Raw genomic sequence first — 25572 nt, 5'->3', positions numbered from 1 at the left:
CTCTCTGGGTCCGTGGCTCTGGCCTCTGCATCCAAGTCTCTGTGTCAGAACCATTTCTCTTTTTTCTTGAAGGGCAACAAAAGTCTGCAGCTGAGTAGCTCCACCAGCCTATTTCCTACCTGTGGAATCCTGAGAGTCTGACAACCTTTCCATTTCATCTAGACTCTATTCTTTTCAGTCCAAGCTGACAGTGTTTGTGCTGGTGTAACAATCTCAAAAACTCTGAGTCTCCCATGTATGTCATAAAATCCACACTGTTTGTTTGTTTGTTTGTTTGTTTTTAACTTGAGAGAGAGAGGGAGTGTGTAGAAGCAGGGGTAGGTAGAAGAGGGAGAGAGAGAGAATTTTAAACAGGCTCCACACTTAGAGCATAGCCTGACATGGAGTTTGACGCAGGGCTCAATCTCATGACCCTCTGATCATGACCTGAGTCAAAATCAAGAGTTGACTGCTCAACTGACCTAGCCAACCAAGTGCCTCCAAATCCACACTGTTAGAGAAAAGATTCAACAGATCTTTCCCAGATGACCCCATCTGCATCCCTGGCTTCTGCTGTATGGATAATTGTGTCCATTAGTCACATACCTCATATCTTCAGCAAAAGTTTTTCAGCTACAAACTTGGTTCTATCTCTAGTGAATTTCCAACAGTAAATTTCCTAATTTGGGCATCATTAGCAATCTGAATAGACTGAGAATCTCTTAAGTCATCAAATGCTGGTTCTTTTTTGGGTAACAATTCCTTCTTGAAATTATCTCTTTCCTCTTTCATTTTACTCTAGGGAGGAAGGAGCAACCAGGCTGTACATTCAACACTTTGCTTGAAATGCTCCTCAGCTAAATATCCAAGTTTATTATTTACAAGCTTTGCTTCACACGCAACAGAATATAATTCAGCCAAGCTTTCCGCCATTATACAACAAGGGTTGCCTTTCCTCCAGTTTCTGATACATGTGTCTCATTCCCTTCTGAGACCTTACCATAAGCACCTTTAATGTTCTTATTTCTTAAATTTTTAAATTATTTTTTTGAGAGAGAGTGTGTGTGGAAGGGGGTGAAGGGCAGAGAAAGAGAGAGAAAAAAATCTTAAGCAAGATCCATGCCCAGCATGGGGCCTGACACAGGGCTGAATCTCACGACTGTGAGATCATGACCTTAGCCAAAATCAAAAGTTGGACATTTAACTGACTGAGCCACTGAGGTGCCCCAAATGTTTATATTTCTGCCAACAGCCATTTCAAGAGAATCTAGACTTTTTTTATCACATGCTTTAAATTCTTCCAGCATTTACCAATTGCTCAATTCCAGGGCATTTTCACATTCTTAGGTATTGTTACAACAGCATCCCACTTCTATCAATAAAATATGTATTAGTTTCATAGGGTTACTATAAAATATATCCACAATGTGATGGTGAAACCCAATAGAAATTTATGCTTTCATGGTTCTGGAGCCGGAAGACTGAAATCAGTGTGTTGATAGGACCACACTCCCTTTGAAAGTTCTAGAGGGGAAATCATCTTTGCTTCTTCCAGTTTCTGGTGGCTCCAGGTGTCGTTTGGCTCATGGTGGTATAGTTCCAATCTTTGTCCCCATCTTCACTGACTCTCTCTTGATCTCCCCATATTCTCCCTTTTAGTTTTTTATAAAGACACCTGTCATTGGATTTTGGGCCCACCCTAATTCAGGATGATGTAATCTTGAAATCCTTAATTATATCTACAAAGGCTCTTATTCCAAATATGGTCACATTGTGAAGTTCTAGGTAGACATCTTGGGGGGACCCCATTCAACCCACTGCACATATTTTAAAGTAATACATTTATAAAAATACATTTCAGGTAGATGTAAGCTCACCATTGTTGAAAATATCAAAGACTAACCTGTCTATGACATTTACTTCTTCTTTTTCTCTATAACATAACATTACAATAGAAATATCAAGGATTAAAATTTAATAACAACCAATATATGAAAATTCAGCTCTGAAAATTGAAGCTAACTAAAATAAAACTTGAGGGGACTTATGATTTGTATTTCCTCTCAAATGTTGCAATAACATTTTAATTACATTCCTAGGGGCACAGGTAGAAAAATATCTTAACGATGTGACAAAGCACAGTAAACAGAAATGATTAAGGTCTAAAAATGTGACTATGTGAGGACACTGAAAACAACAAACCCCATGTCACCTAATCATGCTGAGATACAGCACTCTTGAAAATAACTTTTTTTTAACAAGCTGCTACCACTTCAAGGTATTCAAAAGGATTTCACAACCAACTCAAATCACAAGAATTGTCTTTTCCTTGAGATAATGAAAAGTTAATGAAAACTCCCTTTTACTCTACTTCAGTGCCTCTTATGGGAATGGCTATCATAATGACCTTCTACATGATGAACTCTTGAAGCTTTACCTGGCATGTGCATATTAAGGTCTTACATTGTTGATAGACATGGAATCCCTAGTGGGAATTAACTGTGTTGTGGTTGATTCAAGAATACCACAAAAAGTTAAGAAGGCAGAAGAACTTTCCATGAATTGACTGTTTTAATCATCATGAGCAGCTTTAAAACACAGCAAGTGAATCACATGGAAAGTAATGACCGATATTTCTCAATGGTAATAGCTGTCAATTATAATGAACTAAAGACACACATCTAATTTTTACCACTACAATTTAGAGAAGGCTGAAGTCAGGAACAGCCCTAGGGGAATGAGGAGTTTGTCTTTGATAACCAGTATTAGGTGAAAGCCCCCTTTCCTCACCTCATGTCTATTTTTCAGAACCTATTACCCTGACCCAGGCTTTTCATGTTATTTACCAACAATCCAGTTATTAGTAAAATTTATATTCAAATAAATATTCTTCATATTTGATTCTTGTCATTATTCTTTCCTCCTATTTTTGACTTCTCTTATTTCTCCCTGAACTAGAGAAACTACATCAATTCTCATTCCAATGACTAACCTACTTATAAATAAGTAAATCTTTGCTAATTTAATAATTTTATAATAAGAGCAGTGATTATTCTTATCCTGGAGAAGGACAGAAGAGAAGGATTACCATGAGACACAAGGAAACTTTTGGGAAGTGATATATATATATATATACATATATATATATATATATATATATATATATATATATATATGTATATATATATATGATATAGATAGATAGATATAGATATAATCTTGGTTATGGTCATGATTTCACTGGTATAAACATGTCTCCAAACTTAGCAAATTGCACACATTAAGTATGCACAATTTATCATATATCAATTATAGCCCAACAAGATAAAAAATAAATTTATATTCATTAAAATTATCAAAATACAGTAAAATAAAAAATGGATTCCCCAGCCACACTAGTAATTTTCAAGTGTTAAAATGTATTACTAGGATGTACTACATTGGACCAAAAAGAGTGAACTTTATCATCATTACAGAAAGTTTTACTGGACCATGTGGGTTTAAACAGGACATCATCCCTTAGATAATGCATCAGCTTAGCAGGGGACTGTTGGGAAAAACTGTGAATATAACATAGGAAGGTAAGTGAAGATGGGAGAGGGCCAGATAATTGAGTTAGAAGAGAAGTCTAAAGGGAGGTAGGTAAAGAAAAGAGAAGATGACACAGTAAAGATAATGTTTTTTGTCCTTAGTTACATTATATCCTTCCACTTAATTAGGTGCCCTCTAATTTTTGCCAATAATGTTTTATAGTTTTCAATCTAGTAGTCTTGCATATATTTTGTTAGATTTATTACAGGTGCTTTTTGCTTTTCGATGCTATTTAAGCTATATAATTTCACTGAGTTACATTTTCTATTTTAATATGGAAATGAAATTAATTTTCATATTAACTTATTTCCATGATCTTGCTAAGTGTATTTATTAATTATGGCAGTTTTCTGCATATTATTTTGGCTTTTCTCTAGCTTTCTTAGGCACTTTATGGATGGTATGTATTTTCCATCCTTTCCATTTAAACTACTTTATTATTAAAGTGGATTTCTTATAAGTCACATCCATATATTTAATTTACTGATGATTATTCAGCTGGGCAATCCTTTTCGCATTCTGGTTCATAGTTCTTATTTTCACAGGAATGTTGCCAGAAGGAGGTATTCTAAAGAGAAGAAATTATTCTAATATCATTTTTTCGAAATCAGTTTCCTTAAAAATTCTTGTAAGGGAACACTTAAACACGTATTCTTTAAAATTCACAATTGTAAGAAACATAATTTTTTTATATTTTACTATAAAGCATTAAACATATTTTAAATATAAAAATATTTTAAAAGCCCCTTAAGGAGAATATTCTTTGATACTGAGAATATTTCCATCCTGATATCAAACAACAAGAGTTTCTCCAGTGGTTAAAACTTTTAACTCCTATTGATGTCACACTAGTTGATAACATATTTTGAGTTTGTTGTGACTGTTCCTAAAAAAACATATTCGCATATTAAAAGTTATCACAAAAATTAAAAAAATCTGTAACTATGTGTGGTGACAGATGCTAACTAGACTTACTGTGATGATAATTTTGCAATATATGTGAATATAAAATCATTATGTCATAAATCTGAAACTAATATAATGTGTGTCAATTATACCTCAGGAAAACAAAAACTTACACACATGACCATGTATCCACATCAACCCAGGGATTCAGCTTCAAGCATATTTCAGGGCAGTGTCTATAGTCATATTTACAACTCAATGGTCAAACGGTTTTTGAAAGAGAAATCACAAGAGAATTACAGTGTAAATGAAAGCAAATGTACCACAATGGTCTAGACAATTTACTTGTTCCTACTTTTGATAGCCAATTGGGAATGAAGAGAAGAACAAAATGACTTTTTTTAAGAGGATGGGGTTTGTTTTTTTGTTTTACTGGATTGATATATCCATCTTAGAAGAAACTCACATTTTAAATCTTTAATAAATTCTATACTTGAGATTTGCTATCTAACAAAATCTCATATTCTCATAATCACTTTATACAAACTTTCCAAAACTTCCCGCAAACTGCCTGAAAAAAGAGCTTAACAGGTAGGTTGGGACAATTCTGAAAGCTCAAATAGCAGAGGTTTTAGTAGGAACTGACTTCGTGGGAACTTCACTTTATGGAAAATTGGTTTGGCAATAGTGTAGAATGAATAAAAATGAGTTGAGAGCAATGATGAGAAACCAGCTGAGAAGTTATTACAAATACTGAGTTATATCCAGGTGAGATGTAATGACATGTGAACTCTAATGATAGGTATGTAAATGAGACACTAGGGGCAGAGAGAGAGAGAGAGAGAAAGAGGAGAGAGGAGAGATTGTAGAAATAAACCCTGTGTTATTTACAGGATCTGGCAACAAAATGAGGTAAAAGAAAAAATCAAAAGTGATGATTTGATCCTGGGCATTTGGGAATATGACTGTACAATTAATGATAATGGGGAAATCAGAAGGAAGATACCATCTGGAGAAGAAAAAAAAATACTTTTTTCCCCTCATATTTTAAGTATGTCATCCAGGGGTTCAACTGCAGTTGGAATTGTGGAACAGGAAGAGACAGAACCATGCTTATTGGGATTAGCTTGGAAGTCATGAAAGCCCAGTGGGTAGAGATGTAATACAGAGAACAAAAAGAATGGAAACAAATAGCAATGTTTGGAACTTCCATCACTGAGTGGTAGAGATGAAAATAACCTGCAAAGGAGGCAAATAACAGAAGCTCCCATGGAAAAAGAAAATCCCTGTGTCCCAGAATTCCTGAAATAATTTTAAGAAGGAGTGGAACAGCCCTTATTGTCTAGTAACAGCCTAATAGTCTAGTAACAATTACAGCAGAATGAAAAGCTTCCAAAACACATTTCAAAGATTACTAAAAAAAGTGTCTAGAAGTGGAGGTCTGAAAGCACAGATCTCTCTCTCTCTCTGTCTTTAAAATAATTTTGGCTGGAGTTTGAGGAAGTATCAGGTCAAATCAAAGTATTTGGTTTAGCTAAGGTGGGAGTGAATGTATTTGTAAGCACAAAAGAAATAGAATCTTTCAATAAATTGTGCTGGAAAAATTGGACATCCATACATACACACACACACACACACACACACACACACACACACACACGTACCTAGATGCACTCCTCACAAATTTAACTCAAAGTAGATCATAGACCAAAATGTAGAATTATAAAACTCTTAGAAAAAAATATGGGAGAAAATCTGAATGACCTTGAATTTGGTGATAACTTTTTAGATATAACCCTCAAGGCACAATTTATAAAAGAATTAATGGGTAAATAGGACTTCATTAAAATTAAAACTTCTGCTCTTTAAGAAACAGTGTCAAATGAATGAAAAGACAAGTCACCAACCAGAAGAAAATATCAGCAGAAGACTTAGCTGGTAAAGAATTACTATCCAAAATATACAAAGAACTTTTAAAAGGCAATAAGAAAATGAAAAACCTTATTTAAAAAATGGGCATAAGACCAGAACACACAACTCACTAATGAAGATATAGAGATGGCAAATAAATATATAAAAGGTTGCTCAACATCCTATGTCATTAAGGAATTGCAAATTAAAGCAATAATGAGAAACCGCTACATATTTATTAAAATGGCCAAATCCAGAACGCCGATAACACCAAATGATGGCAAAGATGTGGAGCATGAGAAACTCATTCATTGTTGGTGGGAATACAAAATGACCACTTTGGAAACCAGCTTGGCGATTTCTTACAAAACTAAACATACTCTTACTACACAATACAGCATTCGGGCTTCTTGGTGTTTACCAAAAGAAGTTGAAAATTTATGCACACACTGAGAAATTTCATGAGGCGTGTTTACAGTAGCTTTGAAACTTGAAAGCATCCAAGCTATTTTTCAATAGATGAATGGATAAATAAACTGTGGTACATCCAGACAATGGCATATTATTCAGCGCTAAAAGTAAATGAGCTATCAAGCCATGAAATGAAATGTAGGAAACTTAAATATGTATCGTTAAGTGAAAGAAGTCTATCTGAGAAGCTACATAATATATGACTCCAACTATATGATTGTTGGAAAAATCAAAATTTTGGAGACAGTGTAAATTCACAATTGAGTAGCTTCCTGAGTACAATCTGAAACCTGCCCCCATACCTGAAGGGCAGGGAAAGACTGAAGAGGCCTAGCACTCCAGAGTGGCAGGTGGCAAGATTAATAAACCCAGGGAATTTACATAAGGCTTGCCTTAGGCTGCTGCAGAAAGTAGATCCCTGCACCCGCCTGCCAAATCGTAAAAGTTTATATACAGGTGTTAACCGAGTTCAGTCATGTATATTTCCCAGATGGTCCTAACACCACATTACTATCTCAAGGCTATGTCCTTAGGGCAGCTTCTGGGAGCAAAAAAAAGGCAAGTGGAATGCACATTCCAAGGACAAGGTTGGGGAGTAAGGAGCATCTAGTTACTGGGGTCTAGCTCACAGGCCAACCGAAAGTCACATACTTTTGATGGCCTCCCCCAAAAGGCAGTAAAAAGCTCATTGGTTGACAGCAGACATGGGAGGAAAGAGAGATAAATAGATCAGAGTATGAAACTACACGATATGATTGTATAATAATGGGTACATATCATTATACACTTGTCAAAACGTATAGAATGAATAACACAAGAGTGAGCCCTAATGTAAACTATGGGCTTTAGATGATAATGATATGTCAGTATACGTTCATGAATTGTAAAAAAAAAAATGTAGTGTTCTGCTGTGTGATGTTGATGGTGGGGGAAGATATTTGGCAGGGGGATGATCTGTACTTTTTGCTCAATTTTTCTATGAACTTAAAACAGTTCTAAAAATAAAGTCTATTTTTAAAAAGAGGCAAAGAAGACAGAGGCAGGACAGCAGAAAAAAAATGTAGGGAAGAAAGTGAGTAATTGATAAAATGATAAAAAGTGTATTGTGAAAACAGCTAGTATAAAATTTGGCACAAGGTAGATGACAAAAGATAACCCTAAAAATCTAACAGTATCCAGACACTGAACACTGTTATAAATAAAATATTCAGCTATTTTTAGAGGAACTTAAAAAACATGCATGACATAATTCCTCCTAAATTTAGGCACAAACTTCTGAAAGTTTCTGTAACCATACTTGTGTTACAGAATCATTTTAGAATAGATATATATCTTGTCATAAGACAGCAAAAGATTACCAAATCAACTGTATGGCTAATACCATAGAAATGTTAAAATACAAGCAATTTTTAGACATTCAGCCCAAGTAACTCCTTACCTCACCTCAATCCATTTGAGAGACAGAGCATGAGTGGGGGATGGACAGAGAGAGAGGGAGACACAGAATCTGAAGCAGGCTCCAGGTTCTGAGATGTCACAACAGAGCTTGATGCAGGGTTTGAACTCACCAACCGGTGAAATAATGACCCAAGCCAAAGTCAGATGCTTAACTGACTGAGCCATCCAGGTGCCCCTGAAAATTTATGTTATTAAAAAAATATAGGGGCACTTGAGTGTTTCAGTCGGTTAAGCATCTGACTCTTGATTTTGGCTCAGGTCATGATCTCATGGTGCGTGTGATCGAGCCCCATGTGGGGCTTGGTGCAGATATCACAGGGCCTGCTTGGGATTTTCTCTCTCCCTCTCTCTCTGCTTCCCTCCTGCTTGTGCACACATGAGCTTTCTCTCCCTCTCTCAAAACAAGTAAAGAAAAAAAATATATATATATATATATATATCAATACTTTGCTATCTTTTATGACAGTGGTCTGCTTCCCATACCTTTTCCTGTATATGTTCAATCTACATACATATATTCACAGATTGAACATATACAGGAAAAGGTATGGGAAGCAGACAGACCACTGTCATAAAAGATAGCAAAGTATTGAAATTACCCTTTGTTGTATAAGGTTTTAGAGATCCTTATCATAGGATTTAGCAATTTGGGATTAAAAATAAGAATTGCTACAGTGGGTATGTAATATGCACTTGGATTAAAAGTATCAAGTTTGAAATCAATAAGTTAATAAAATCTTCCTAGGATCACCTCCCAGTTACTTCGAAACCATTCAACTGGGATTTAATATTCACTGTACTGTAATTTCAACTATGTTCAAAATGTAGGTAACTGGTGCAATTATTGCAGCTGAGACTTGCACAAAATGTATAGTAAGCAAAATGCTTTCACATATGCTGTCTTATATTCTTAACAAAAGATAATTGTCTTTTGTCCAGTCCATTTTCCTGTCCCATCTTCTTTTTTTCTTAATTTAACACCTGTTCTCTATCTCTCCCCACCCCCTACACACACACACACACACACACACACACACACATATACAGACAGATATATTACACACACTTAGGAAAAATTATTTTCATGGCTATGATTCTAAACTAGCTTCCTTACATGGATTTTCTCCTTGGTTGCTTTGATAACAATTGCATTATTTATAATTGTGATCTATTTGTTTAGATAAGGCAAACAGGAGACCTAGTCTGCTTTCTGGAGGACTGCAGTTTAAAAAATAGAAACAAGATTTTTTTTGTGTGTGTTTATTCATTTCTCTATAAATAATTCAGGCAGACTTTATTTGGTGTGTAGAGTGACCCTAGCACTCTACTTTTTCCCATCTGAGCAAAGAAAGGAGAGTGATGGATTTTGACCCCCAAAATCTCATAATTTAGGTCTATAAAGGCATGGATATCACTATACTGAGCCAAAGCAAACCATTTCTCAATGATATTGTGCTTTTGACAGGTCACCAACTACTTTTTAAGTGGAAACTAAAAGTATGTATATGAAATACTTTTATAAAGCTATGGAGCAATATATGCATAGGCATTTAAAAATATTATAATTCTCTTTAAATTAAGATAAAATAGTCATCATAACAGTGATTTAATGAGAAGTTTCATACAACTGTTGGTTTTTTTTTTTTTTTTTGGTAATGAACAGAATCTATTTTTTACTAATGAACGCGGTTAATGGATACAAAATAGGCATCAAAGTAACAGCATAAACAGTGGCAGCAGAAGCAAAAAAACAAGAATTAATAAAATGTATTATATGTACACATATATAATACATGTATTATATCATTAGAAAAAAGGCAATATGTTGAATTAGCTTTATTAATTTTTCTTTCTTTTTTTGTGATTTATTAGTAAATCATATTACATGTCAACAACGAGGCTACCAAGAAAGATAGAGAAGTGATTGATGGGTGAAAAACTAGACAGATGATTGATATACACATAGACAAATGGATAATGGTAATATATAAAAGTGGTTCCAAGAAAAAAATATATAAAATATGATAGGCAATGTTTCAAAACTTAAATACATATTGGATAGGTTTATTACATTAGTCAGTTCTTGACTTTAATTTATATTATGTGATTTCAGCCTGCAGCCATGATGAAATAACAGGGAATTTATTTATCTTCAACTTCAAAAGACTAAAAACTTAAAAACTGGATCAAATATATGAAACCAAACCTTTCAGACACTGCACAATAGGCAACAAAGGGCGATGGCATCAGAGAAAACTAGAGTCACATAACTGAACGAATTTGCTGCATGCAGAGAATTTCCAGAACACAGAACACCAGGGGGAACCAAAACAGACACCAGTAGTAATTGTTCAGGGTTTGGAGAAGTCAAGACAGCTTAGAATTCACAAGATGGAGCATTGGAGTGGAGAGTTTTGTAAGTAAAGACCTCTACAGATTTTCAGAGTTCCCTTAAAAATTTTGGTTGAATATTCATTATGGCATGCTTCAAAAAAACCAAGAATGGGAAAAAAATTAAAAAGAAACATGCAGAACCGTCCTCAGATGTCACACGTGACTAGGAATACTTTATGCTCTCAATGGTTAGAAAGGAGAAACTTCATAATAGAATTTTTGGTTGACTGCTCAGAATGGTATTGGGTAAAAAATACATAATATATATGTATATATTTTAGTTATATGTATAAGTATATACATACACATATAACCTATATATAATAAAGGGTAAACAGTATATAAGTTGTTTTCAGGTAACTTTATAGTATCTGACAACAAAGCTAAAGTATATTTAAAGGAAGACAAAAAAAATACAGTGCCTATGTCATAAAATTTATGTCTGGCATCCATTCAAATACTAACAAGTATGTAACAAGTAAGAAAATGTACCAATGATGAGTAAGAAAAACAGTTGATGAAAAAAGACTCCAAAATGGCAGAGATGATAAAACTATTAGAAGTAGACTTTACTACAGCTATTATGAAAATATGGCATGTAAAGCATGACCTCATTAAAGAGACATAGAAGGTATAAAAAAGACAAAAAAAAACAGTGAAAATATACAATGCCTAAGTGGAAATATGTGGTATGTGATTAACAGCATATTACATCCTGTAGAAGAAAAGATTATTGAACTAAAGACTTAGCAATAGGCACCTCTGAAATGAAACACAGAAAAAACAATTGAAATGTATAAACTAAGTTGTAAGAAAATTTCATATAAATATATATGGCCTCATATAAATACATATGGAATCACAGGAAGAATGGATCATGGGGAAAGAAAAAGATAAGAATCACAAAACTTTTCAAATTTGATGAACACCACAGTCATAGAAACTATAGGCACAAAGAACTTCAAATAGAGTAAAAACTGCATCAAAATTAAATGACAAAACCATTGATAAAGAAAAAATACTACAAGAAGCCAGAAAGAAAAGACATATGACACAGAAGCATTATAATACAAATTATAACAGACTTCTCATAGGAAACAATGTAGGCTAGAAAACAGTGAAACATCTTTAACATTTTGAAAAAGAAAAACAGTCAACACAAAATTATATGCCAATTGAAAAATATCTTTCAAAAATAAAGGTAAAATAAAACCAGACATTTAAAAGTACCAGAAATTTTCAGACCCAACACACCAGAACATGAAATGTTAAAGGAAATTCTTCAGGCAGAAGGAAAATGATATGGGGGGGAGGGCGGGGGGAGATCTGGATCCAAACAAATAAAAGCAATTAGGAAAATCAATGAAACTAAAAAACTGGTGCTTTGAGAAAATCAATAATATTGATGGACCACTAGCCAGGCTAATCAGAAAAAAAGGAGACAAACACAAATTACCAATATCATGAATGAAAGAGGGGATATTACTACAGTCTAAAGATATTAAAAGATAATAAGAGTAGGTTATAAACAGCTATATGCCATCTGAAACAGGTGAAAACAGGTGAAACAGGTGAAAACAGGTGAAAACATCTGAAAAAAGATGAAATTTACAAATTCCTTAAAGTTTGCCCAAAAAGAAATAAACTGAATGGCAAAGAAATTGAACTTCTTGCTGAAAATCTTCCCAGAAAGTAAATACCAAGAGCAAATGGCTTCATTGGTGAGATCTACCAAACATTTAAAGAGGAGATAACCGTTTAACACAAGGAAATAGAAGAGGATTCTGGAGACTAGCATTACTCTGATGCTTAAATCAGACAAAGACATTACAAGAAAGGAAAACTATAGAACACTATAATTCATGAATACACATGAATTAAAAAATTTTAGTCAATTGAATTCAACACACAATAAAAAAGACAATGCATCATGAATTTCCTGATCCACAGTCCCTTAGCCTGCAAAACTGACCTTGGGAAGAAGGGAACATACTGTCCACTCAAATGTGCTTGCTGAGAAATTTTTCTGTCAAAATAGTTCACGTTTTTGTATATTCTTAAGACCTCAATGTGAACTATTGTTCTTTTTTTCTCATTATTTCAATTAGGAAAACATATATAAAAAATCTTCTGGAATTTTTTTTGCGTGTGTAAGGGTGAGAGGTGTTGACATAAACCGAATACATTTAAGTCGTTGGAATTGCCCATTTATTCTTCTCAAGTATACAAAGTTATTCTATCAAGTAGTCACATCATAAATCTGGTTTTGTAATTCAATGGCAACTTCTGGCCAGAAAGGAGAATTTGAAAGGAAAAAAAATGGCAAAAAACTTAATGGGTATTATATCTGTGAGGGAGTAAAAGAAGGCAGGTACATAACTTTGTTCTTTCTTCTTTTCCATTTTTTCCAGATTTATTGAGATAGTGTTGTCAAATGACATATGTAAATTTAAGGTACTCAACACGATGTTTGATACACATATACAGTGTGAAATTAATTCCACAATTAGGTTAGTTCTCTTCCATTTTTTTATATAACAGCAATGAATTGTGACATAGAGTTGCTGAGAGGAAAAAAAAAAATGTTTCCTGATTCACTGACTTTTCTGTAATCCTACTCGCTGATAAACTTCTCGATATAGTGAACCAGAACACGATATATCAGCTAACACTTTCTCATGGACCCAGTCCTGCAAGACCTCCAGTAGTACACTAGACTAACTCCAGCCGGTGCCTTGTCTCAGCCAGTAACTGCTGACAACGACTTCAGAAAGATACTCTCTTTGGATATTCTGGACCAAATTGCCCCACATTTTGACATTCCACAAAGGATCTCTTTCCAGGTAGTGGCAAATTCACATAAGGCTTGGTATCCCTATTAATTTATATTTTGGCATTATAGGGTTTAAAAAATCTGACATGTGGCAAAAACATATTTTCTGTTCTTAATAAGTGTCAAACTCAATTTTGTGACTTTTAAAAATGTATTCCTCTAACATTTTGAAATTTTAAACAAATCAAAGTAAAGTTTATACATGGAAGAAAAAAGTAATGGAATCTAAGGAAGTATACAAAAACTTCAGTGAATTCACAAGTTCCTCTTTGGATCATAAATATAATAACAGTATGTTTACTAAGTACTACATTTTAGGTACTGGGCTAAACACTTACTTGTAATATTTGACTTAATCTTCAGATAACAACTCACTGATGTTAATGAAATATTATTTTCATTGTGTTTGTAAAAAATTTGAGGTTTAGTGAGGTTGAATTACTTGTCCATGATTGAGCAGCAAATAAGTGATGTTTACAAATCCAGTCTGTCTGACTCCAAAAACATGACTCTTAACCCCTAGTCTGCACTGTCGTGTAAGAAGACACCTACCCAAGTACACCCAACATTAAAAGTGCAACTGCAAATAAGAAAACAAACTGGTATGCCAAAGACACACAAGATGATGAAAGATTGCAATTAAAATGATCTCTGTAAAAGAAAAAAAATGATCTCCACCAATGAACAACTTATCTTTTCCTATCACGTACACACATACAAATAATAAGCATTCAAAGTAAATTATATATAATTGATTTATAAAAATGACATTATGAGTATTGTAAGAATATTGGTGTTCTATTCTTATTACTTGTGTATTATTATTATGCATTATTCACTATCCACTGATTTCTTCTCTATAGACATTTATATTGAATTTACTAAAATGCTACTTAATTTATTCACCCAAAAGTTTAACATCACTTAGGACTTTCAAAGATGCAGTCTAGGCTGCACATATTTTCCAAGGGAAATTTTAAATATTTTAAAATGTCACCTCATGTATGATATTTTTAACAAAACTAAAATCCTACTTGTCCGTGTTTATTTTGTATAGAATGTATTTCTGGAAACTTATGTAGTAACTAGAATATAATGAGTTATAACATAAGTTTACAAATGAATTCTAGCACTTAACATTCTCCATCAGCTCTTCCTTATCTCATTATTTCCCTCAAATATTCACATTTGTTTTGATTATAAGTCATGAACAAAAGAAGCACGAGGACTGTGTCTTGGGGTACTGCAAGTTTAGATGTCTAAAAAGTAAAGAAACATAAAAGGAGAATGTGAAGAAATGACCAGAAGAAGACCACAGAAATTAGGCATCTGGAAGCCAAGTTAAAGAACATGTTTCAAAAGGAAGGCTGATCAAACTACATGAAATGCAACTGACAGATGAAGTTAAATGATAACTGACAATTGGCTGTTGAATTTAGCATCCTAGGCATTGATAACTTTGATAAGAGCTTTTCCAGTAAAGTAGCTGGGATGAAAGTCTGTGTGCAGCAGAGACTTAAAGGAAGAGAATTAGAGTGTATTAACACTAAAAACTCCATGAATGTTGTTGTAACAAGGAGTAGAAAATTGGGATGGTGCTTGGAGAGAAATGTGGCCTCACATAAGGTGACCAACAGACTCTGTTTGCCCAGGACAGTAGGGTTCATGGGACGGGAGAGTTTCAATGCAGTTGATCGATAATGAGATTGTTAATGAGATTAGATATATCAAAGATTGTTTCCACTTTGATGGGAAAGAGATAGTAGAGAGGGAGAAATTGTTGCTGGAGCGATAAACCTGAGAAGGGGGAAGGAGATAAACTTTGGTACACAGTGACCATCAGAGACAGTTAAGACAGAGGCAATATAATCATGGCAGTAGATGCAGACACATTGGTGCAAATGTGGAAGCACCTTTCTGGTGGCTTTTATACTCACGATGACCTGGAAAGCAAGGACATCTGAGGAGAGTAAAAAAAGGGTAAGGCGGTTGAAGGCTGAGGAGACAGGAGAAGGAATGACCTAGTAGTTTAGGAAAATGGAAAAGCCAAATGTAGTATGACCATAGCTCAATATGAAGAGTCTCTTGACAGAGATCATGATTTTAAAGTGAGGCTACTTCATTTGTTTATCATCCAGCCCCTCCACTTAAAAGTAGATACCAGTAGAGAACATATGTGTATGGTGGTTCTTTCTTATTACTATAGCCTTGCTGCCTAAGAGAGTGGCATAGTAGAAAGTCAAATATTTGTGATATATATTTGACAAGTATACACAACTTTTCATTGTATAACTTTAATTTAAAAGTAATCCATCTTCAAAAAATAATCCATCCTCATATGTAATATTCTCACAGACTGTTCATTGAAAAGTATGAAATTTAAAGAATAATAGTCTGATAAATTAAAATCTTCACATACCACTTACATTTTCTCACATATGTGTCCTAGGTTGTTGCTGGGGAATCCTTTGTTTATCTTGTTTTAAATCCAATTATACTAGAAGCAAATTTTGAAATGTTCCTCCAGGTGATTAATTTCACTGGAGGTCATTTTAGTACATCGATTGAAATCAAACTGATTATTTGATAGACATATTGGCACATATAATGAATTTGATTGGAAGAGGGGCATCTTTTGAGATGGAGCAATGGTTTAGTAGTTTTCAACTTTTGCTCCTAGTAGAATCACCTAGGATTATTTAAGGAGATTCCTTAAGGAACTACCAAGGCTTCACCCCATACCAATTAAGTCAGATTTTCTAAGGCTGGGGTTCTGATATCAGTATTTTAAAAGCATTCTAATGTGCAGCTAATGCTAAGAGTTTTCATGATTACTGTCATCATGTTCCCTGATTCAAATGGAAATGGCGTATTTTATGTATTCAACTGGTTGTAGCAGATAGAGTTTAAAACCTAAAATTAATTTACTCCATCTATTGACCACAGGTAACCTATCTTCCCTAAGAAGTCAACTTTTAGTGCACCAATCCCTTAAAATTTGCACCTTTGCTCTGGTTATTACAGAGAAAGCAATGTGATCAAGTGGGTATAGGGTAACAATGTCATTTTGCCTAAAAAGCTGCAACTGTGAGGTTCACCTTTTCCCTAGTCTAAATGATGCTACAAGTGTTTTGGAGCCCAAACTGCAGGGACACGTGTCCCAAATTTCTCTACCTCTGTACTAACATGCTACCTGTAAAAAATGTGCAGTGTTATGTACATGTGTTAAAATCTTCCAGGGGGCCCCTGGGTGCCTCAGTCGGTTAAGCAGCCGACTTCAGCTCAGTTCATGATCTCGCTGTTGGTGAGTTCAGACCCCTGTCAGACTCTGTACTGACAACTCAGAGCCTGGAGCATACTTCAGATTCTGTGTCTCCTTCTGTCTCTGCCCCACCTCTCTTTCTCTCTGTCTCTCTCAAAAATAAATAAATGTTAAAACAAAATCTTCCACCCTGTTTTTGAGAATCTGAGAGTCAGATCTGGTGGGTGCTAACAATCAACATAGACACGGTTAAATTTCTCTTTGGCATGAATGATTTCCTTGCAATGCTGCTTGCAATCTGTGACACAGAGTGGTTGGGTTTGATATAGAAGAAGAATTAAAACTTTATCTTCTTTTTCTTTGGGACAACTTTAAAATGATGTATTTCTGCTTATTAGTTTTTTGAAGGATCAATTCTCCTTGGTAAACTTGAAAGAGCCTCACCAAAGTCTTCTACTTCTGTAGTGTCATATACTCCCCCCAACCCCTAGTAAAAATGAATAAATGAGAACTTGATCATGAATGAAAATGTGAGTGTAAAACAATCTTTATATAGAATTTTATAGAATTTATGGACACCCTCTGATGAAAATCATCTCGAGTTATCAGCCATCATTTTACTGAATTCTAAACCAGTAAGAACCCATCTGCATTTAAGTCCCTGGCACAAAATATTAAGTGGACTTGGTACTTTTTGCATTGACTCCCAGTTTTCTCAGTTGAGAACCTCAGAAAACCAGTTACTACTATTTAATTGAAGTTAACACAGAAGAATAAATCTATTTGCTATCTCAATATTAGAGGTATTTACATAAATAACCAGACATAAGAAAAAGATGTCCATTATTGTCATAAGCAATTAATATTCTCCTGGAATTTTAATTTATTCAATATAAGAATAAGAAAAAGAGGCATGCCTGGGTGGCTCAGTCATTGAGTGTCTGACTTCAGCTCAGGTCATGATCTCATGGTTTTGTGGGTTCAAGCCCCACGTTGGGCTCTGTGCTGACAGCTCAGAGCCTGCAGCCTGCTTCAGATTCTGTGTCTCCTCTCTCTGCCTCTCTCCCACTTGTGCTGTCTCTCTCTGTCTTTCAAAAATAAATAAATGTAAAAAAGTCTTTTTAAAAGAATAAGAAAACGAGGTATAAATATTGGAAACAGAATTTAAACTAAGTTTTTCTGGTATAAGATGGGGTTGCCTGAAAACAGAAAAGACTCTAAAACCTTAGAATACACAAGCAAGTTTGTAAAAGTGGTCCGATATGATTATATTGTATATATATTTTTTCATTCTAGCAGTTTTACTATAACCAAAAAGAACTAGTAAGAGAATGTAATCACAAGAGATACCATTCCACAAAAGCAATACAAATATAAATATTCTAGAAATAAATTTAATAATAAGTGGAGAAACAATGTAAACAGTACCACCCTTCCAAGAAAGATGAAGTAACAGTTGAGTAAAGTCAGAGAACTAGCATAGTCTGCATGGCAATAAAAAGTATTACAAATAAACCCCTAAAACTTATCTATAGATTGGATTCAAATCCAAACAAAATCCTAATCATATTATCGAGATAATATAAAAGTATTTCCAAATATTATCTGGGAAAAATGCATAGAAATAGGCAACACAATTTTTTTCAGAGACTAATGGAGACTTGTCTTACTAAATAAAATAAAATCTTATAAATCATTGACTACTAAACTGTGTGGTATAGGGATAAACATCAGAGCAGTAGGTCAGAATATAGCATGAGAGGACATATATATTTGCAATAGTCAAAGTGATCCTCTTAAAACAGAGCCAGCACATACCACTGCTCTGCTCAGAACCTTCTAATAATGCCTTCCTAAATCCCTCGGAGTAAATGCTGAACTCCTTGTGACATCCGCAAGTGTCCTGCATAACCTGACCCCTTTCCTACCACAATGACCTTCACTCATTGTTCCAGCCCAGCATGCTTCTGCCTTAGGCTTTTGCAGGTACTGTTGCTCGACCATGAATGCTCCTCTCCCAGAAAATCCCATAGCTTCTTCTTTGCTCCAAAGTCATTGCAAGACTCTTGTAAGACAGAGCCCTATATCCACCTCCTTTACTCTGCTTTATTTTTTCTTGGCACTTACCACTGTCTGAAAGGCATATATTTTGTAAATTATGTGTCCCAGCTCACTGAAATGTAAGCTCTATGAGGCAGGAATTTTGTCTTTCTTTCTTACAACTCTACGCCAGCACGTACTATCGTGTCTGGTACATACTAGATACTTAATCCTTATTTGTGAAATAAGTAAATGAATGAATAAATGAATGGACTCCAACAGCTGGTCTACAGCAAAAAGCAATTAGCCACCTATTTTACAACTTAATCCAAACTAAATTCCAGATGAATGAGAATTTTAAATAAAAAAGAATGATGATATTAAAGGAAAGTAATTAATATGCATACCATGTTGGATATGATAAAGTCTTTTGAAGAAGAGATCAAACGTAGAAACAATAAAAAAAACTCATAACTTGGTTGTTTAAAATTTTAACCTGATCCTCAAACCATTATAAGCAAAATATAAGGCAAATCAAATAATAAACCTATAAAGAATTATGAATTAACTGTTGGATTAATATTATAATCATTTAAAAAACTCAAGATTTATAAGAAATAACTGAAAACTAATATAGAAATCACGTATAAAGGGTACTAACAGACCATTCATAAGAAAAAAAAAATTCAATAAATTTATTACAAAGCTTATCTTTAGAGCTAAGGAAAAAGTGTTAATTAAAATAGAAATACCATTTCTAACTACTAAACATTTCAAAAAATCAGAAAACACAGAATTAATAAGAAGCCAGAAAACAAATATATGATGGAAGTGTAAAATCACCTAACATTCCTGATGTCAGTTTCTCCAAGTATTAAAATATCTACATACTTTTAGTCCACCAACACAACATCTGGGAAAGCACTGGATTAGCCCTCCTACCAGTCTCCTAGTGACCCTGATGGATTCTAGGTGAGCCCTGGTGCTAATTCAGCTGTTCCCTAAATATAGAGCTTTATTATGGTAGTATATTATGCCCCACTGAACATTAACAAAAAGTAATCCCCAAAACTGTTAAATAGCTACACACTCCCATCAAAGATCAACTTTGGTTTTATTTTAATTAATTCATGCCTACAACCCCCACTATTGTATGTATTTCTAAATGTTAAAAGTGATCACCTGAGTGATGGAATTAAGGGTGAATTTTATTTATTTTCCCTTTATTTCTATTTTCTACCAAAAATATGTATTTGACTTATAATAAGAATAAAATTAGAAGTTATAAATCCAATTCAAAAATAAGATATGAATACAATACTTGGAACCAAGGAAAGGATCGTTTCAATATGAATCTGCTCATCACATAGACCTCCCTTACTTTTATCTTATATAGCAAGGAAGAATAGAACAGAGGTAATGGAATGAGTTCAGGAATGAAGCCAGTAGGGCTGTACTGTAACAATAGGAAGTAGAAAAGATGATGAGATGTCCATTTAGAAAATATATCAAAATCATTTCATCCACTGTTTGCATATATCCTTGACTGCTTCTGACAAGTGGCCCATTCTTTCTTGATAACGATGATTTTGAGTATCAGTTTTTCTTCTTGCCTTCTGCTAAAATGAATCATTCTGAAACCATTGGTTTTTGTAACAAATGATCCAACAATATAAATATATGTGTCTGCCCACCCCATTTTTATTTACAGTGGGAAACAAGAACTCAGTGTGAGGAGGACTGTAAAGAAACTTTCCTTATTGAGAAAAAATAAATAAATAAAAGCCAGAAACACCAGACCAAGGACCAAAAGAAGGACTTGATAGTGGAAACTTCACATTTGGAAGGAGTGGTCCAGATCACGGTGAAAAGACATAACCCTAGGGGTGCTTGGATGTCTCAGTTGGTTAAGCGTGGGACTTCATCTCAGGTCATGATCTCACAGTTCATGGGTTCGAGCCCCACGTCAGGCTTTGTGCTGACAGCTCAGAGCCTGGAGCCTGCTTCCGATGCTGTCTCTCCTCTCTCTCTGCCCCTCCCCCACTCTCACTCTGTCTCTCTGTCTCTCTCTCAAAAAAAATAAAGAAAGAAAGAAAAGACATAACCCTAAAGTGAGAAGAAAATGCTAAAACAAACAAAAAAAGACACACCATTAAATAATTCAATGTCCGTGACTGTGAATACAAGGGGAAAAAATATTTTAATCTCAATCTGGTTGATTTTTCAGTCTGTTTTGGAGATGTTGAATCATACTTTTTTGTTGTTGTTGTTATCTTTACATCATTTTCCCCCTTCTTATGGCCCGATGTTAAAAGAAATATCACTATTAAATGTCATTAAGAAATGTATGCTTGCTGTAGGCAACTAAAGAGGGAGGAATAGTCAGGCATGTACTGAGTCCTTGGACTGAGCTATTTTTGGAGTTTCCTGCAGTACAGTAGCAGCTTCAGTTTTGCATGATTTCTTCTTCCTTGACCACCAGAATAGCAGAGATCATGTTTTGAGGCTAGCAGGGAAAGAAACATGAGTCTGGCAACTCAAGGAAGAAGACTAAATGAATTTCAAAGTATGTTTTTCTCATCATAAAAGCAATACATGTTCATAGCGGAGCATTGGGAAACATATAATGAAGAAAAGAAATCTACTAGTGATCTCAAAGTCCACAGAAAACTACTATTAACATTTCAGTACAATTTCTATCTTCTTCTCCTATAAGCACAGATATATATATATTATACAATTGAGATATGATCACTATTGCATTACCTAACATTTTCCACTTAATATTTTATATTTTTATATTTTGATTAAATGTTTGACTTAGGTCCTGCCAAATTTATCTAGTACTCCCTTTTAAGGGTGGATCTTGGTTTAATTTTTCTTTCCTTTTTAAATAAAACTGAAAGGGAAATTACAGGAGACCAAAAGACAGAAACCAGTCTAAAGTTTCACTCTCTTCAATGCATATGAAATACCCTGTTGAAGATGGAATTCTTAAATAACTCAAACAGTCTTCAGCTTTGGAACTGTAGGAATTAGTCTGTAGCCCTTAAACAAGATTCTTCAAGGACAACTGGGCCAAAGGCCAAACTTCATTACCTTCTCTACCGAAGAAATTGTGTGTCCTGAGGCATTCAATTATAACTTTCATGTTATCAGGACTTTATAGAAAGTACTACTTTTAACCTAATTTACTTATAAAGACATAAATTTAAAAATTAAGTAAGGGAGACCTCTAATCAGGGGATCATCAGGCAGGTGTTGCTAATTATCCACTGATCTCTCTACTATCCACCTTATCTTTATTGAAAGGTAAAAAGAAACCTAACACTCCTAGCTTTAGAAGAATGAAAAAGCTTAGACTATGAATTAATTCTGCTTCTCATTAAAAAAAAAAAAAAAAAGATTTCATGGTGTTTTTAGGAGACACCCATGACAAATTCCTTGAAAATACAGATTGGCCATCAACATGTGATATTTTGTGATGTGATGATCATAACTTATTTGCCTATTCCTTTATTTAGCTAGGTTCCAAATTTTTGTTACAATTCTGCAATAGGTATACTAATAACTAGAATTTATTTTGTGTTTACTATGTCTTAGGCACTGTAATAAGCACTTTATATCTCACAATTTACATATATTAACTCACTGAGTTAACTCACAACAGTCCTATAAGGTAAGATCTGCTGTTTATCCTCATTTTATAAATGAGAACGCTGAAGCACAGAGTAACTTGCTTAAGGTCACGGTAGTGGTAAGACATACAGCCATGGTTTGTATATAATAATGGTTATGGAAAAATTAAAAGCTTTAATACTATTAGTTTCAAATTGCTCTAGTTTTATGAACTAGTTATTTTCAATGTTTATGCAAGCTTAGGCCTGTATTGTAAAATTTGCTCCAAAATATTGGGTAAAGATGTAAGAAAATATTATAATTTTATTTTATAAAACTACTAGATGTTTCAAGGATAAAGGGAAAAGGAAAATTATGGTTTAATATTCCTTATTATAAACATATAGGCAAAAATACTAAATTTAAGCAAATTGAGTTCAACTCCTTAATCAAAAAAGGTTTATTTGTCAATTTACAAGGATGGTTTAGGTTACTCTTGAAATAAACTAGAGTCATATGCATAATTTATTTGGACAGGATGACACATGAGAGATAACCCTCATCCAGGTTTGTCTGAAATACACTTCTGTTTTCAAGTCTTTCTTAGGAGAATAGAATTGGAAATGTACCCTTTTATTTGCCTCTCCTTCCTACCATGTTTAGTCCAGGAATTATCTCTGAAAAGACATATAGAAAGAGAAAGATGCCAAACTGATCTCAGATAGGAGAGATATTACACCAAACTTTACTTAGTAGGCTTAGGACATCATCCCTACTCATATAAGTGAGGGTGCCATATTGTTGTTGGGTCTATTTTCCTCATCTGTTATTCACTGTAACAATAAAACTGAGATGCAAGTGACTTTTATAACTCTCACTAGTCCCATTAGGTGGTTTCTTAGTATAAGACTCCCTCTGCAAAGGAACCTGAAATTAGGTGTTTGTGAAAATATTTGGGGAATAGTCTCAGGCAAAAGTGTGGTAGACTGGTAATAGTGGGACAGAGAAGGGGAAACCAATGTTAGGGTGCATTCTTTGGTTGATCTCCACTATGAGCAGCTAAGGCACCCTCCCACCACTAGGACTCTTCAAGGAATGGTATAAAATGTGCTTCTGTTCACCCAAAGAATAAAAGAAAGAAATGTTTACCTACTAATTCTAGTACCCCATTGGTCAATGATTATCCTATGGGGAATTAATATATTTCATTTCCAGTGTGCACATGGGTGAATGCCAAGTATGATACCTCAGATGTCTCCACTACAATGTCTGAGAGGCTCAGGGGTATAAAGACAAAGATAGACGACCCCTCAGATGCATCTGCACAAAGATGGCTACCTCATTCATGGCCAGAATAAAAAGTATGCCAAGACTCTTCACTGGTACTACAAAGTGGAATCCTATTTGTAGAATTATTCTTCTTAATTCTCCACATTGTTAATCTGTTACCTAATAGACACTGCAGTAAGGGCTACAATATAAAGGTGAATAAGACATAATACCTGTCATAGAGTGGTTTACAGTCTAGTACAGAAAATGACAAGTAAAATTAAAACTACAATATGGAGGGATGAGTGCCACAGTAATTTTGAAATTCTAGATACTATGAGAGAACCTAAGAAGGGTAACTAATCGAGACTTGTTGGAGTTGGGAAAGGCACTCCAGTTCACATCAAGTCCATAGTAATAGCTTCTTATGTCATAGGCCATTTCATTTATAAGTATTTCTGAGTCTTTGAAAATAAATGAAACACCACCCAATTTCATCTTTTGTGAACAGCATAAAACTCTGGTAGAATCACCTGCACCTGGCATATCTCTTCTTTAATATGTAGAAAATTATAGGTTTTACAACTTGGACATGAAATAGCTTTTTAAGTATAACTATCCACCATTTTATAATTATGTATATTTCAGATAAAGAAAATGTTCTCATTCCTTCTGCATTTTAGTATGTTATCTAATCAATTTTACTTTCAAACTCTACTGATAAAAACTGTCCATGATACTGGTCTATAATTTTTAAATGTATTCTTATGCTACAAAAATCTCTAATGTAAAGCACCTTATGCAAATTCAAAGTCAAACATGAAATTACCAAAAGATTATCAAAATAATATTTTGGTTACCAAAATGACCATCTGTGGTTATGCATTCTGCTTCTTGAATATAGACACTTTAACATAATGACAATGATCTATCAAAATTATTCATCAATAAGGCAATGAATTTAACCTGGAAAGTCATTATATATGTATATCTTATAAAAAAATACACACACACACACACACGTGTGTGTGTGTGTGTGTGTGTGTGTATATATAGATAGATAGATAGATATAGATGTACAGATATCATTGGCTGCAGACATTTTGTCCTTGCTGGCAAATACTTCCTTTACATCAAAATATACTTTACTTAAATCCTCTCTGTTATTGTCAATACACAAGAAAAATCACAAATGCATATATCAACTTTAGAAAAAAATATTAAATAGGGAAGTGTTTAAATTTAGATAGCATCCCTTTTAAAATATGTATGTTTTTTTCTAACACTATAAAGGTCTTAGTTGTGTAAATTGGCACTGTAGAAATTAAAAGTATGGTATAATTTATAGTTTCAAAATAGCTCTATTTTTAAAATTATTTCTATGGTTACATACAGAAAGGAAATAATTTGTAAAATTGCTCCGAATGAGAATATTTTATTGACAATGGGATGAATTTGGCTTCACTCTACTTGTCAGAACTTTGGTAACCCAAAGAGACAATAAGTTGAATGATTTATAGGAATTCTGAGGAGTTAACAGAGCTTTCATGGTTAAAAACAAAAACAAGCAAAAATAGTTGTTTCAGGTTATCAAATTGTGCATTTCCTAGTCTCTTAGATGCACTTGATATCTGGAAGATTCCATGTGTCATTCTGATCTTGTCCTGTAATATTCTATGGGCAGTGTGGTTTTGCACTATGACTCTCTGTCCCAGCATACAAAAAAGGAAAACTTACAGAAGAAAGGTGGAACTCAAGACATAGAGATTGTTGGGCTAAATTGGGTGCAGAGATGTTTGAACACTAGCTATGGATATGCTCAGATTGCAATATCTGACCA

Source organism: Panthera leo, chromosome C1 (assembly GCF_018350215.1).
Source record: "Panthera leo isolate Ple1 chromosome C1, P.leo_Ple1_pat1.1, whole genome shotgun sequence".
NCBI lineage: Eukaryota > Metazoa > Chordata > Mammalia > Carnivora > Felidae > Panthera > Panthera leo.
Note: the sequence above shows the minus strand (reverse complement) of the source record.